The following is a 16,677-nucleotide window of genomic DNA, read 5'->3' as shown; positions in this document are numbered from 1 at the left end:
AAGGAGTTGAGTTTGTTGGAGGTCTTCCTCCAACTGGGTTTCACCAAGCTAACAAAACTGTCAAAACCATTGGTAAGGGGAGAACCATCACCCATAATTTTATATTAGACTCTAATGTCACTTTGAAATACTCCATTGCTATAGCAATGTTGTATCTACCGTCAACATTCCTCGAAACTGTTATCTAACACCATCACACATATTTCCTGTTCTAAGGCATTGAAGCATTAAGTGCCACTCGCTGGCAATCATCATCCTCTTGTACTCTCGACTCTGCTAAAATAACTCAACTCAATAACTAAATGTGCGCAAAAACGCCAAGCATATTCGCCATTCGCTTCTATTATGATGGTTTATTGAACATAAAAAACAATAAACGTCAGGGACATCATCAACATCATCGACATCACCATAATCATTGTTAGTGTTGCTATGGGCAACGCCATCCCCATTGTTGGACGCATTCATACAAGTGGCGAAACACTCGAACAGTAGCCGATGGTATCAATAGTTATGGTAGTTGGATATAATCGATGGCAGAGCATCAAAATCATCCATCTATTCAGCCCGCCAAAAGGCATAATACCAAATGTCATTCGATGATACTTGTGATGGGGGGAGGGGTAATGAAAAGGTTCAGGGCCGTTTTTACTTTGTGACTTTGTATCGAAACATTGAATAGGGGCTTAGAACTTTGTATAAATGTTCTACGACAGATTCTGAGGGTATAGATTTTTTTTTAAATTTTTTTGGCTTCCCAAAATAGCTGTGTGCTTACCTCAAGCATTACCATATGTTTAACGGTAATGACTTAATTATCGAAAGGTTTTGGAAATCATACCATATGTTTTCATCAATACTATCATATAGAATATACGCCAATCGATATGCATCACAATTCAATTCTGATTTCGATTCGTGACGATCATGTGTGTAACCTACAGTACGACTATGTAAATCGTCCTGGTGTAAACTGGTTACCAAAAAATGTGGAGTCATACCTCCTATCCTACAGTTGAGAGTAAATACATATTACACACCGAGCATCTGGGTTCAATTTCTGCCAATTTTATTTATTTTATTCTGATATATTGGATTACAAGTGTTGGACTATTTTGATTAGAGTACACGCAGAGAAGGAATATGATCACCTCAAACATATTTTAAGAGCAAAATGTTATTTTTGGGTGGTGACCATGTAACATGGTTTTCGCAACCATGTTATTTTCTCGGAAATCATGTATCTGATTTCGCAAGCAGGTTATATTTGACGAGAAAATAATATTTTAGTGACAAACATGTGACCATGTAACCATACAAAAATAACATTTTGCTCTTAAAACATGTTTGAGGTGATCATATTCCTTCTCTGCGTGTAATACCACGCTTATGTAGCGAAATTAAATTGCCCGTACGGTGAATTTTTGCGTATATTTTCTGATCTCATTTCAAAAAGCCTTCTTTATATTTTATCACCTACGACTCTGATTTAAATTCTACATAAATTTGGTATGAATTTACGCTAGACCATAAATGAACCTCAGACCATTTTTAATTCCGAACTTTGATCAACATCAGCATCATCGTTGTTCGTTCCCCTATCCATTGTCATGATGACACTATGATTGACTATAATTAATTCAAAACAAAACCTTTAAAAAAAGAAGTGTTCAGATTTATATGCGAGTATTTACGAAATTAATGCAGTCATGTGTGGAGTTTTGTTGGGAATCCACATAAAAATATACAGAGCTCCAAAGAAGCGAAACGAATATAAATACAATAATCCATATTCAACATGTGTGGTCGCAACTTCTGTCCAATGATGTACTCAAGCGAAACGAATAAAAATTCACTTCAAACACCGTAGATGTGATGATTTTGGCATATGTCATACAAATGTAGAATAAGTTTTTTTGTTTTACGAAGCGGATAAAGGGAGCGAAATAAGCTTCGATAGAAAATTGATCACTGAAGAGTGCGCGTGAATCATGTGAGCTGTAAACAAAATTCAAAGCCACTCTCGTGAGCGAAGTAATACGCAAAGGTTCGTGAATGTGCATCAATCAAATTTCTGCAAAATCACGCTCACTTAAAGCCTTTTAACATGAAAATCCAGGTCAAGCATGTCTATGAGTTTAAAGCTGATTTGCACTATGATGTACTATAAGACACGATAGTAAATCACTAGGATCGAATTTTCAGTCAGTTGAGTGTTCGCTGCTTCTTTTTAGGATACGGGTTAGGTGCCATGCGAAACGTAAAAGTTCACTTGTGTGACATAAATATCAGTCCAATGAGGATCTCATGCACGTTATGGAGGTCCTGTTTTAACGGCTTGACAAAACTTATGTTTCAGAGAAAATTGGAGGAATGAATGGATAACACTTGGTTAGGTTGAAAATAGGATCTAGGTCTTCCTGTCGGTTTACATATACAGAAGCCACTTGTCAGCTTGTTGTTTCTGGACTTAGTTTTATTCTAGGATCTCCGTATCCTTAACCCATTTCTCTATCCGGTTTCGGTTACTATTTTCAACCTGGCCCAAATTAGAGGTGTGCACGTGACACGAAATTGTTGTGACTCACGAAAATGTTCGTGACTCACGGTCATGGCAACGGCGTGAGTGTGCGTGATTAACAAACCCAAATGTCGTGCGTGAGCGTGAGTCACGAAAATATTATCTGCGTTAGTAAAGATTTACGCTCACCAACTAAACGCTCAAGAGTTAAATTCGTTTACAATTTTAGCGACATCTTGGATGTGGAGAGTGTAATAAAGCTCTCAATTTTAATAATGCTCATGTTCTAGACACGTCGCTAAGCAAATTACTCAAAAAATTGTTCGTGAGTCACAACATATTTTGTGAGTCACGATAATTTTCGTGAGTCACGGTATTTTTCGTGAGTCACGACATTTTCGTGCGTGAGTGTGCGTTAGTACAAATTTTCGTTTCGTGAATGTGCGTGACTCCTACCAAACAATATCGTGCGTGAGTACGATTTTTCCGTCGGGAATGTGCGTGAGCGTGAGTAAACTATTACTCACGTGCACATCTCTATTCTAAATCACCACCTACCCCATGTAGTAAATTTAGAGCACTGAAGTAGGTAGCTCTCGAAGTCCTTACAAGACAGATGTGTTCTAATTTCCAAGTGTCCGGTCAGTATTTTCACATTCTTGTCAGTTCTATTTATTCGATAAAATATTGATATCAGATTTTCCCTTCATTTTAATGATAAAAAAATATTTTTTACACCTGAGCCCCACGGTTCCCGCATCCCAGTAAGTATTCCGACGGTTCTCTGGATCTTCACATCAGTTCTGTTTATTGACCAAACTACCGATGTCAGTTTTGTCTTCATTTTAATGATAAGGTATAATCTTTTTATAGCAGAGACCCACAAAATATGTAAAACCCCTTAAAAAATAGTTCAAAGCTGAAATACTCAGCATACACAAAATTTTATTTGGAATTTACTGGTGTCTGCGATTGAATTCACGGGCCTGTGTTGACATGCGTTGTGGTAGTAAAAAATTCTCCAAATATTACTTTTCCTAAGAAATTTTGTGATATCTCAATTTGATGTTTTAATTTAGCATAGCTTAGAATTGTCAAAATGTCAACTGTATGCTTGTCTATCTCCATTCCAAAAAGCATTCAATGAATTTCAATTAAGCTTTACCAAAATCCCACAATTTACGATGCAGTTAGATTATTTTTACTATTATCCCACAGTTATAATCTTCGCAACCGAAAGATCTGCATGAACATCACGTATAACCTCAATTTTATTTATCTCTTATGATATTGAAATCACCTCTTGCCTGCATCATTCCACTTGGGCTAAAACCAAGAATGAATGTCAGCTCATATCAAGTGTCATTTGCTCATTTCGATAAATTATCCTATGACACAAAGAAATTACAAACAACTCTTAAACCCCACCCACACTAATGCACTACGCATTATGAGTTCCGCTTCCAATCACTGAATGGAGATTATGACAATCAAAAGTCTGTTATTGAAGAAGCCTTTTTAAGCAACCAACCACCCTTGAGAACCTCTATAAAGGATGCACTAAAAATTGCACAAAAAGCCCTTTCCTGTTATAGAAAGCAAAACCAAACAGGGATTATATCAAATTGTGGTTTGGTCACGTTCTATGACTAAACAAAAAACAAAGAAGAAATGGTGGAGGCTTTCAAAAACATTCGTCTATAGAGTTTTTTTTTATTTTTTGTTGGCAACTTACAGTGATTATGCATTACTTTGAGATATTCAGAAAGTTATCGATGAATTTATGTGGTACTTGTTGTTCCATTAATGGCGATATTGCTGGTTTAATTCATTACACCAACCACAACTTCTCGTGGAGGGTAAGAATCCACGAAGGAAGTGTGTTTTACGAAAAGGCACGCGTTAAATATTTTCGCCTTTGACAAAAAGACTTTTGGCATAATTTTCCTAAGAAATCATCCATTGTTCCTTTCAATTCAATATTCAAATTACAGACAATTGGGGGAGGGTGAGTGGCTATGAATTTTGCGGTTCTTGTTCATTTCTGGGTTTGAATACCAAATTTTGATTTATTGTTTGCCGGGAAACGGAAGCAATTAACTTGTCGCCTGCTATGTGTACATCTATGACGAGTATGTGTATGACAGGTGTCGATGTCATAGCATTTTTGGTTGTTGTTTATGACTGTTGACAGTTTGGCGTGTCAAATTTAAATCGGTTTAAATAGCGGTACATAGTTCAGAAGCTAATAAGAGAGTGAATTTGTTTGACAGTTTCAGTGAAACTTCGTTTAGCTATGCTTGTTTTGTGTTATCGAACTTTTGTCACGTGCGTAACATTCATGTTCTGCATGAGAAACTTATCTATCTGATTGAAATGTGAAATTTAGTTTTGAATATCCACCAATTATAACGAAGACAACGAGCAATTTAAATGGAATATTCTTTGAATACTAATTGAGAATGAGTTATCTGGAAAAATAAAACAAAGCCAGAGATGAATAACCAAAAACTCAAAGGGGTAACTATAGAGAGTGCTTTATCAAATTTCTTACAAATAGAGTTTTTCAATTTGAAAGAGAAATCCCTCTTACAAATGTTCTCCGTTAACCTTCTTTATATTTGTGACTTCACTTTGGATTTAATTAAAAGTATATCCACTTTAAGCTTGTTTACTTTTTGACATTTGTCATTGTGTGTACAAATCCTTGACATTGATTTTTTTCCTTCTTACTGTTTTTCTTCTCAATCAATAAAAAGCCGACTTCCATTCAAACAACAACTCACACCCCAAATGTAGTTTAACTCCAACAACCACCGTCTATACTGGGCCCTTTGTCATATGATATCAATTGGATGGCGTTTTTTCATGACTGTCATTGACAATCTGTCAAAATATCAAATAAATAAGAACTGTCCTCAGTTTAACACTATGGCAGTCATATTTGTCCCAAAAAAACCAATTTTAATTTGGAGCATAGAAGTTTACATGTGGAGTTGTCGGGACAGATGTATTTCTTTTTTTCTATTTCCTTTAATAAAAAAGGAAATGAAACTGGAAATACTTTTCATATGCCCAATAAAACCAAACATCTGCCTCTGTATTTAGGGTGAGTTTTTCCTTAGTTTTGTAATAGACTGTTGGGATGCCACAACTTTGGTTGTTTCTCATTTTCAAAAATACCACAATTGTAATATTACAAAAGGGTATCAACCTTAGGCTTGAAGTAGGTGTTTGCCATTCAAATATGTTAATTATAAAAAATGTCATATTTCTTTTCTAACGATATCCTATAATTCCTCCTTCTTTCATAACCAGCTGTCTGCCATAGAAACCAAGTTATTATGGGACTTGTATTTGTTATTGAGCACATTCAAAAGTGCGAGAGAAAAGGTTAATTTTTTAAGAGGAGGAGGTGGTATATGTTACACATGTATTATTAGTCCTGTTGATACTTTCACCTATCTTTGACATTTCAAATGACATGGTTTTAAAACACTAAGGAACCGTCCTTGTAAAGGCAACCCGCTAAAGATCTAAGACCTCGTACATAAATGAGCCTTGTTCAACGTCGAAAGGAGTCGTCGCTGCACAATAACTATCAGGCGTTATTGAAGGTTCATTTCTGCTAATTAACGTTTGACAAGAGCTCCCTTATGACACCATACGAGTATGACCAACTGCTAACCTATGATTATTCAATAGATAGAGCTCGAGATGTCAAAAAATATGATCAATGCTAACTTCCAGGACTTCCGGGGATTTCTTAGCAATAAAAACCACATTCACATCTTAGATGAACCTCCCAAAAAAACTCGTTTGACTAGGTTAGGTTAAAGTGACAGCCCGATTAAATTTCAGGCTCACTTAGACTACTCAGTCCATTGTGATACCACATTTAACTAAAAGTACCTATTACATATGGGCACTTCTAGTCTTAACCACTGAACCTTCTCTATTATTTACTTTTGTTGAACCAACCAGAACCAACAAACTGCTTAAGTTAAAGTTTTCCAGGTCCGCCAGTAATCTAAAGCTATATGCTCCTAAAATTCGCTTACGCCTTACACAAAAAGCAGGACACTCACACAAGAGGGGTTTAATTGGTTTTCTTTTTTCTCCACATCATGACAGCTTATACAATAGTCATTATACTTCGCACCTATAGTTTTTGCAAATTCGCCTATCAGGCAGCGACCCGTTATAGCAGATATCAGGAGTGCTATCTGTCGACTTGAGAACATTAGCATATCTAGTGTGCGGTTTAAGTTTAAATGGGGCCATATTTGCATGGTGTCGTTACAACCCTTGCAATTCTCCCATCGAATATTGGCCATCATAACAGCCTTCTGACGCAGTAAGAGCTTGCAGGTGGCCAGAGGCATACCAACAGATTCTAGTTCCCCTGGAATATGTAAGGTAATTCCTAGCCTTGCTAACACATTTGCTTCGCAGTTCCCCGGTATGTTCCTATGGCTAGACACACATATTAGGTGAATATTGTACTGCTCAGCCATCTCGTTGAGAGATTTGCGGCAGTCTATGGCCGTTTTCGAGTTAAGGAACACAGAGTCCAAGGATTTTATTGCAGGTTGACTGTCTGAGTATGCCAATATTTGTTGGAACATACTTCTCAGCCAATTCACCACCTCTCTCATTGCCAATATTTCAGCCTGAAAAACACTACAGTGATTAGGTAATCGTTTCGCTATTCAAATTTCCAGATCTTTAGAATATACTCCGAATCCCACTTGTCCATTCAATTTGGAGCCATCAGTATAGAAATCTATATATCTTTTATTCCCCGGGGTCTGTGTACACCACGCCTCACTGTTGGGAATTAGAGTTTCAAACTTTTTGTCGAAAAGTGGTTTTGCCAGGTTGTAATCCACTACGTTGGGCACATCTGGCATTACTTTTACGACCGAACTATGACCGTACATTTTTTCCGACCACAGCGATAGCTCGCGCAACCGCACAGCCGTTGTTGCAGCTGACTGTTTGGCCAAAATGTCTAAAGGCAGCATGACATTAAGGGACTAGTTATTCATCATTATTAAACATGCCGATTTTTTGGCAATAACATTTACAAGTAGTTCTACTTGGAGGAGAGATAAAGAAAACTATATAAAAGATTAGCTTCCAATTTCAACGCGTAGACTCCCAGTATTAGCTAAACTCATCTCCAAGCAGTACAAAACATACGCATTGCGTCTGCGAACAGTATATGCAGAATGAGTTCGAAATCCTCTCATTGAAGGAATAATGTACAATAGTCATCAACTATCCATGACACCTATAGGATAGGGTATTCTCTGAAAGAACCCATCCATTCAGGGTTGACATCAGAAGGGATCGTATTCATGGTAGTTCTCATGACAATCTCGGAGGTATGGTGACCGCAACCATTTGTTGACAGTAAGTAATTGTTCACAAATATATGTTGTCTCTGAGTACATTGTAAGCAGTTTTCACCTCAATTTATGAAGATTCTTCTGACCCAGTGTCGATATTACCAGATAGGATTTTGACGTCTATTATTCCGATTGATAACCCTATAATAACTGTATGTCTTCCTTATCACTATAAACCTGCTTTGTATAATTCTCAACTATTAATGTTGACTTTATCTTACAGTTTAAATAACTTCCAACGTTGTTGAGTTAATCATGTTGTAGATATGTCATCTCTTTGATCTCTCAAGCTAAGCCCTGTTGACATCAATGTCTATGATAGTTTTTCTTTTGCTTTGAAATTCACTTTAATTAAGAGGCTTTGTTTTAAGAAGCTATACCGAAAATGTACTTCAAATTCCAAATACCATGACCAGAAATTATAGATCTTCATCTATTACTCCAAAGTGGCCTTTTAAACAAAAGACAATATAATCCCTTTTGCTTCATCTCTTCATAAGATTTGTCATACTTCGAAACCCACCAAAGCATACAATTACTATTTCATTTTACCCTTTTGCGGTGAGATTCACCTATAATTCCACAGAAATCAAAGCAAACCAAAAAACTAATCATATCACTGTCAAACAGTAGCTCGGTGTCTCCATCTTATGGTGGCCCATGAGAAGAAGTTGTCTTTTGGTTTTCCACATCAATGGCCAACCGTGGTTTAATTAAAGACACGCGCTGTAGACTATCTGTTTGCCTTTTCTGTGGCCTATAATGAAACCGGTTAAAATGGGAGAGCTGAAAAAGGGTATCATTTAGGGTGAAGACAAAACAGTGTGACGACCCCCAAGATGTCAATGATGAGATGTTTTAGATAAGAAGCCATAAAAATAGGAAGCTGCCAATGTCAAAGATTGCGGCAGATCAATAGCCGATAGGCTAATGGTAACTAATTTAAGATATTTGTACTAATTAGTGATTTATTAAATAGAGTATTTCGGTAATATTTTATACCGATGGAATAAAGTTTTTGGTGAGATCCTTTTTTTGTTGGAGATTTAAAAACGCAAATCCCACAGAATAAAGTTTCTATTATTCATTCGGTCATAAATTACAGCTTATCTTAACGGGTTTTATGTTTGCCTGGAAGCAAGCACAAATAAAGGCCAACTAACACCTTCTTTTATGCCGGTTTTTATTGTTTCTAGCTTTAGTCCTAACATTCCTGTGGTGGTCTCACGCAAGGCAGCAAGCATATTTTTACGCAGGAAGCCAACAGTTTTTATAGATATTTTAGTTTCAATGTTAATGAATGAATAGCGCATAGGGAGGTAGGAAAAGTGGTTGGGATGTTAGCCTTCTATAAATATGACCAGTGTTTCTACAATCCTTATTCCAGGCTTAATTCACTCTGGCTGACCCCAAACCCGCTTACTGCAATGTGGGCAACATTGACGTTAATTTATATCAGGCTGTGATGATAATCTCTATAACGTTTGTTTTGTTTTTGGTTTTATCTCTTGCCATAACTACATATTCTGGTGCTCATGGTGTCTGTGGAAGAAAGCTCATTTAATATCCTTTAAATATGAAATAAAGTCATTGTCATAAAAGGGATTTTTTTTGTTAAATGAGTGATAAAAGGTTAAAACAGGAAAAAGTTTTTAATAGTTTTAAATTTATAATTTTTGGAAGATGTAAGTATAAATGTGAGAGAATATACAAACAACTGTTAGATGACAAAATTTTGTTGATGCACTGACAGAAATATAGCTTTATGTAGGATACAAATTTCACAATATTAAAGACAATATTCTTAAAAATAATGTTTTTCAATTGGAAAATTGTAAAGCGTTAGTTTAAATATATTTTTGTCTGTAAGCTTAGGACAATCGTTATTGAAATTCGTCTCATTCTATTAAGGATCCATTAATGGTCGTCCAATTTTTTATTTTCTTTTTATATTTATCCAAGTTATCGTCATTCATTTGTTACATTTTGATAAAATAATACACTTTTTCAGTTTATGGTATATGAATTTGAATTTTTTATACCATAGTTAGTGTCCGTATAATTAGAGCTATGTCTAAATCATACTTGATAAGTATTTAGAGATTTATAAAAATAAATGTATGAAACGGAAGCTAAATGTCTTTGATTTAAGGCTATTATCCTTAACATAGAAAAAACAGGCTTGGTTTATAGAAATACTGCAAAGTTTAGCATCGATTAAAAAAAAAAAAATAAAAACTCGTTATCTACTTGGATCCAAAACGTTTGACCTTTACTTAAAGAATTTCGTATTGATTCTGAGCCAAACACGTGGCTTTAGGTGGTTTAAGAGTTTTCTTAATTTCACTAAAACGTTTAAAACTTTTATTTAAAGAAAATTTCCTTAAATCAAAAATAATTTTTATACTTTACTTCAAAGACTTAGGACTTTAAAAACCCCCTTACGGTAAATTAGTGCAAATTGCCACTGAAGGAAGTATCACGGAACTTGTACCGGTCCTCCAGTTAGTTGCAATTTTTAAATAGTCGTAATTTATTGATTTCGGTACTCGCTTGATATTCAAATATTATTGGATCTACGCATTTAATGAAATAGAATTATCAGAATAACCTATTGTTCGACATATTTCTAAAGTTTTTTTTATTTCGAATGCGATTCGGATACCTAAAATGAAACAGATTTCTAAGAGTCTAAGGTGTGTCCTTTGGAATGAGTCCAAGACATGTCCTAAAGTGTAAATTTACCCCGTCAATGGCAAACCCATGTTAAAGTGGCCGGTCCCTTCCATACGTTTTGATCAGAGCTGGGACTGGTCCATACACACCAGGGGCTAGTCCTGTACCTGTCCTGTCGTTGTTCCATTTCCCGTAGGGCAATTTCGAAGATTCGTGTCCTAAATTGAATGAAATCAATTTTTAAGCACATATTATGATTTTTTGTTTTTTATTTCAAATTTATCCAATCATAAGATCGTATCCCTTTAGTTATACAAATTTTAATGGAAAGTAAGCCAATAATCATAAAAGTTTTAATTTGAAAAAGTTTTAATTTAATTGAAATTAATCTTCTTCCTGATCAAATGTTAAACCTGGAGTGTCAATTTATTGGAAATGGTAAATTGATGTAATGTTTGCAACGTTTTTTGTGAATAAATAAATCAACTTTTACATAAAAAACCCCACGGGAAACCCAAGAACCAGTACAACACTATCATCTGGTGTATATTGATCTGTACATTGAAAACGGGGAAAGGAATCTGATACTTTAACATGGGTTTGTTATTGAGGCGTTTTTTTAACATGCAGGCATTCTAATGTACATGCCACAAAAAAAAAAAATGTTCAACAAAATATTTCCAATTGAAATTTTAATTGAATTTTCAAAAATATTCTATTAAAATTTAATTGATTCAACAAATTTTTTAATTAAAAGAATTTTAATTGAATTTTCAAAAATATTAAACATTCAATTAATTCAACATATTTTTTAATTAAAAGAAAAACCAATCACCAGAATTAATACTATCAATTAATTTTTTAATTGACTTTGGTAATTGATATTATCATTTCTGTGATTGAATTAAAAATTAATTGGATCAATTAATTTCGTGATTAAATTCAAAAATGATTTTTTTTGTTTAGATCCTTTTGCAATATGTTGACCAATAGATAATTTTATTAATCCATTAAATGTGTTCTAAAAATATTTTAATTTCAAGAGAGTAATACAATTGAGATAAACTAGACTATCAGTATCAGTTCTGATATAGATCCGTCAGTGGAAATTTGCACAAATTTCCCATATAAAAAAATAATAAAAATATAACCTTTAAATCATTTTTATAAAAATATCACATTATTTATATGTTTATTATTTTTATTTATTTATTATAGTTTGCTATTTATTGTGGAATTTGTTGTTAATCACAATAACCGAAAAATAAATTCAATTATAAACCCGGTAACTGCGCCACTACGATTTTAATATCAGTTATTTATTTCTTAATATGGTATATTTGTATATTTTAAAATTAGCTTTCCATTCATTAGATTTTATGAAATTTTGCACTTTTAGTTTATCGACACATTTAATTTATTAGGTGGTTTATTTTATAGACCACATTTTGCATATATGAGTTTGCACTTTTGGATTAATTTCAACACTTTGGGTTTGAATATTTTGATAATCATAGAAAATTTTCAAGATGACATTTTAGCTTCAATCACATTTAACTTTTTTTTTTAGATCACATTTGAATATATCTGCATTTATTTTTCGTTTGCTAGGTGTGTTGTTATTTAAAATAATTTTTTGTTTCTTTTGTATTTTTTGTTACTTGGAAGATATGCAACCGGTTTCCATCACATTTGCTATTCCTTAACTATCCGCGAATATTGTGATTTTCTGCATTTGATTTTAGGTTCTTCTAGAAATGCTGTATTCCATTTGGGGTAGTTGTAAAAATTTGCATTCCTCATTACCAATGACGTTATTTTATAATTAAAATTAATATTTGTAATTTATCTTTTTGGTTTAGCCATTATAAACAGGTTGTTTAATTATTCGTTGGTATTTTTTTTTTTTGTTTTATTTTACTGCTAAAAAAATTCTAATAATTTTTATTTTGTTTGCGAAAATCCATACAAAAAAATTCTCGTTGAATAATTTTCACGACAATGGATACGAGCGCACGCGTTTCCGTACGTACGACATGCAACGCTTTAGCCACACGAAACAGAACTGAAGCCAACACCACCGGCTTTACAACTTCAAATGTTGAAAGAAGTTGATGTCTACGAAAACGGCAATAAGTTGATCCATTGGGGATGGAAATTAGAATTGTTGTGTACATTTTTTCGTACTTTTTGGATCATTTGTATACATTCAATGTAGGAAGAAGTCAATGATGTTGATTTAGATTTAGAAGTGCATCTATCATACATTATAATATATAGATAGTATATAGGAATCCAGGCATCCAGAATAATGTATATAGTGATTACTTTTGTTGTTACTTTGAAACAATTTGTTTTTATTGCAACATGCTTGCTGAAGAAGAATGGACATAATAGAGGACTGGATACCAAGAGGAGATACCTATAACAATGATTCTATATTGCTTTCCGAATTTAAATTATTCAGCATGCAACATCTTTCAAATAACACTTAGTTTACTCCTATGACACTTTATTTTAAAAGCAACGAATTAAACCCCCAGGTAAATGCAAAATTGGTGTTTAAAGTACGAATACTTTTCTTTGCATTAACGATAATTTGACTTTAAAAATATATATCAAGTCTGATTTCAGTGCATATTTCTTTACACTCACTTAAGCTATTGTGGTACCAGAGGCGGTGCACTTCTCTCTTATCTTATATAGCGGCTTTTATCGGGAATAAATGATGGAACCTAGATAAATTCTTTAAAATACGAATTTTATTCCTGTACATTTCATCACTTACATTTCCACACTCGGCTCTAAAGTATAGTCGGACATTTCAAAGACGAATTACCAACAGTAATAAACAAATTTTAATGTAGAATAATTATTCGTTTTAAAATGTTATGTGATTTCTTTTATTAAATCAATATTTTTAAGACCCCATATCCAGATACTTTGTTATTTACAAATATTAAAAAAAGTTCTTATACGTGTCTGCATGAATAAATCAATAGTTAAGAGATGGTACCATTTACCATCCCTGATGAAAAGTACCATATCCAATCGTTTCAATTATTATTTGTATCTGTGAGATACACTCACCAGATACGCATACAATACTTCATAACACATTCACATTGCAAACGTTGAGATAACATTCTCCGAATGAAGAAATAAAAACAAACGGGCAAAAACAACCGGTTGGGTCAAATGAGGAACAGCTGTGTTCTGCATGATGCTGTGTTCAGTTAACACAACACGTTTGCTATCGAATGGCTATGTTTGAGGTTGTATTTTGGTTATTTTTAAACAGATACCGCCCGCTTCTTTTTGCCTTGTTTGCATAGAAATGTTCGATGCCATGTTTATGAGAGCCGTATGCTGCAGCTTAGGTTTCACTATGGAAATTATTAAATATTTCTTGGCAAAACATTATGATGTCGTAGTTGTTGGCTATAAATAGCCATAGAACTAATCCAGTAGTAGAAATAAGCAGTGGGAAGAATATGCCTTCTATATGCAAAAGTCGAGAGACTTGGACTCTGCCAGCGATTGTTATCGCAGCCAAAATATCGACTACCCAGCAAAATAAGCGTCGACAAAAAAGTAGTGAAAATGTTCTTTTTGGATGTGGAAGCGGTGCACAATTGGCGCAGAAGCGATGAATTTAACATGGGATTATCATACACACAAAAAAAAATTTTCTGATTCAATCGCGAAATTAATTGATCCAATTAATTTTTAATTGAAATGTCTTCAATCACAGAAATGATAGTATCAATTAAAAAATTAATTGAAGGTAAATTAAAAAGTTAATTGATCCAATTAAAAAATTAATTGATACTATTATTTTTGTGATTGATTTTTGTTTCAATTAAAAAATTTTTTGAATCAATTAAATTTTTAATTGAATATTTTTTAAAACTCAATTAAAATTTTAATTGGAAAAATTTTCGTGAAATTTTTTTGTATGTAGGATGGATGTCCGTCCACCATTTCAACAGCCGTTGCACTGAATATGCATCACTTCGTAAGGTATGATCCGAATTCAATGTTTTGGATGTGAATTAAAGAATTCTGTGATATTTTGATAAATAAATAATTTTTAATTTTTTTTTTATGATTTTAACGCTTGTATGAAACGATTGATTTCAAATATTTACAAAAATTCGCAATTTTTCAAGAAGGGATTTATCATTTTTTTAAACAAAATTTAAATAATTTGTATCATTTTATTAATCCTTACTCTATTTTTAACCTATTTGAAACAAAAAAAGTTAAAATTACCTTTTTAAAAATATGAAAAAAGCTAATTATAAAAAATGGAATTAAAAGAACTTCCTTTGTAGTTAAAATAAAGAACATCTTTTGGAGGTATCGTAATTTAATATGAACCATCAACGAAATTTAAATGATATTTCTTCTTCCTTTTTATGAAATATTTTTATTTGGTTTTAGTTCGAGAAATTTCTTATATATTCTTTAAAATAATCCAACTTGAGGTCAAAGTTAATTTTTTTTATTCGATATTTCGATCGATCGGAAGGTTAGGTTAGGTGGCAGCCCGATGGATCAGGCTCACTTAGACTATTCAGTCCATTGTGATACCACATTGGTAAACTTCTCTCTTATCACTGAGTGCTGCCCGATTCCATGTTAAGCTCAATGACAAGGGACCTCCTTTTTATAGCCGAGTCCGAACGGCGTTCCACATTGTGACACCACTTAGAGAAGCTTTGAAACCCTCAGAAATGTCACCAGCATTACTGAGGTGGGATAATCCACCGCTGAAAAACTTGTTGGTGTTCGGTCGAAGCAGGGATCGAACCCACGACCTTGTGTATGCAAGGCGGGCTGCTGCACCACGGTGGCTCCCGGAAATGATCGACCGGAATTATATAAAAAAGTACACATCGGTGTTGTCCGCTTATTTCTCCTGCTGCTTTAAGGGTGGAATCTTTCCAATAAGGTGATGCAGGGAAACATTATACTAACGATCAATATAAGTTGATACTTTTTTAAATTATTTGTTTTTACTAGCAAGTCGAATAATTACCTTTTGATATTTAATTATGTCCTATATCTCCGAATGAGTAAGCAAGTGCTATAAGGCCTTGTGTTAGGCCTAAGTTGAAACCCCAATTTGCCGTGAGCAGGGAAAACTCATGAGCTCTTAGATCATAGAACAGCATCTATGCCATCGTATTTTCTCTATGAACAAGTGAAAAGGTTTTCATGAGTGCTTAGCATTAAGAAAGCAAAACATTTGGATGATCATCGTATTTTGCTTTTTTATAGTTCAATAAACTTCATTTGGAGCTGAACGAAAAACAGCACCATCCGATGCTCTCACATTCGTTCGATTTGTTTATGTAACTCCAAAAATATTGTTTATATTTAGAATGACATTAATTAGAAATGTCATGTTTGTCTCCGTTTTATTGGCTTGTCAAGTGCTTATGATACGGAGATATGACATTTTTTGTTTGTTTATGTCTCATAATAATTTTCAATCCGTTTAGCCTTATGATCTATGAAATTTTTAGTACAAAGGCTATCCCTTTTAGCCTGATACATGTATTTATAGGATTGAGAATATGTATATGAATTATTGCTGGAAGCAAATGGTGCGTAAGTCATAACATGTTTAAGGTATATATATACATATATCAGTTGTCGTGTAAGATAATTCATTCTCTGAAAAATATGTGTAGTAAGAAATACGTTTTATCCTACAATTAATAAATTCGTAAAAAGAATAACAAAAATTTTTGTAATATAAAATACTAATTTCTACGATATAAGCTTCTCATTCTTGGAAAAATTTTATAAGCTGATTAGATATATTTTATATTTGAATTTACATGATTAGACTAAAAAATTGAATTCTTTTACTTTAGAGATAATTTCACTGAAATTAAACATATTTCTTTTAAAAAACTGAAATTACTCAATTAGAATATTGTTCTGAGGAACAATTTTAAAAGCCTTTCAAAAATTGCTTATTTAAACTACCCATGAAGTTATATTAATTAAAATTTTTCTCAACTCCAAATTTTCATATATTAAGGAATAAGT

At 33.4% G+C, this 16,677-nt stretch overlaps 1 protein-coding gene across 7 annotated transcripts in view; it reads right to left on the bottom strand.

Moving 5' to 3' along the window:
- Positions 1 to 16,677, bottom strand: part of sick (sickie) — a 275,969-nt gene that overhangs the window by 137,751 nt on the left and 121,541 nt on the right. The window lies entirely within an intron of this gene.

This window comes from Haematobia irritans, chromosome 2, assembly GCF_050003625.1.
Source record: "Haematobia irritans isolate KBUSLIRL chromosome 2, ASM5000362v1, whole genome shotgun sequence".
In the NCBI taxonomy this organism is placed as follows: Eukaryota; Metazoa; Arthropoda; class Insecta; order Diptera; family Muscidae; genus Haematobia; species Haematobia irritans.
The sequence above is the reverse complement of the archived record's forward strand: the minus strand, read 5'-3'. Positions and strand labels throughout refer to the sequence as shown.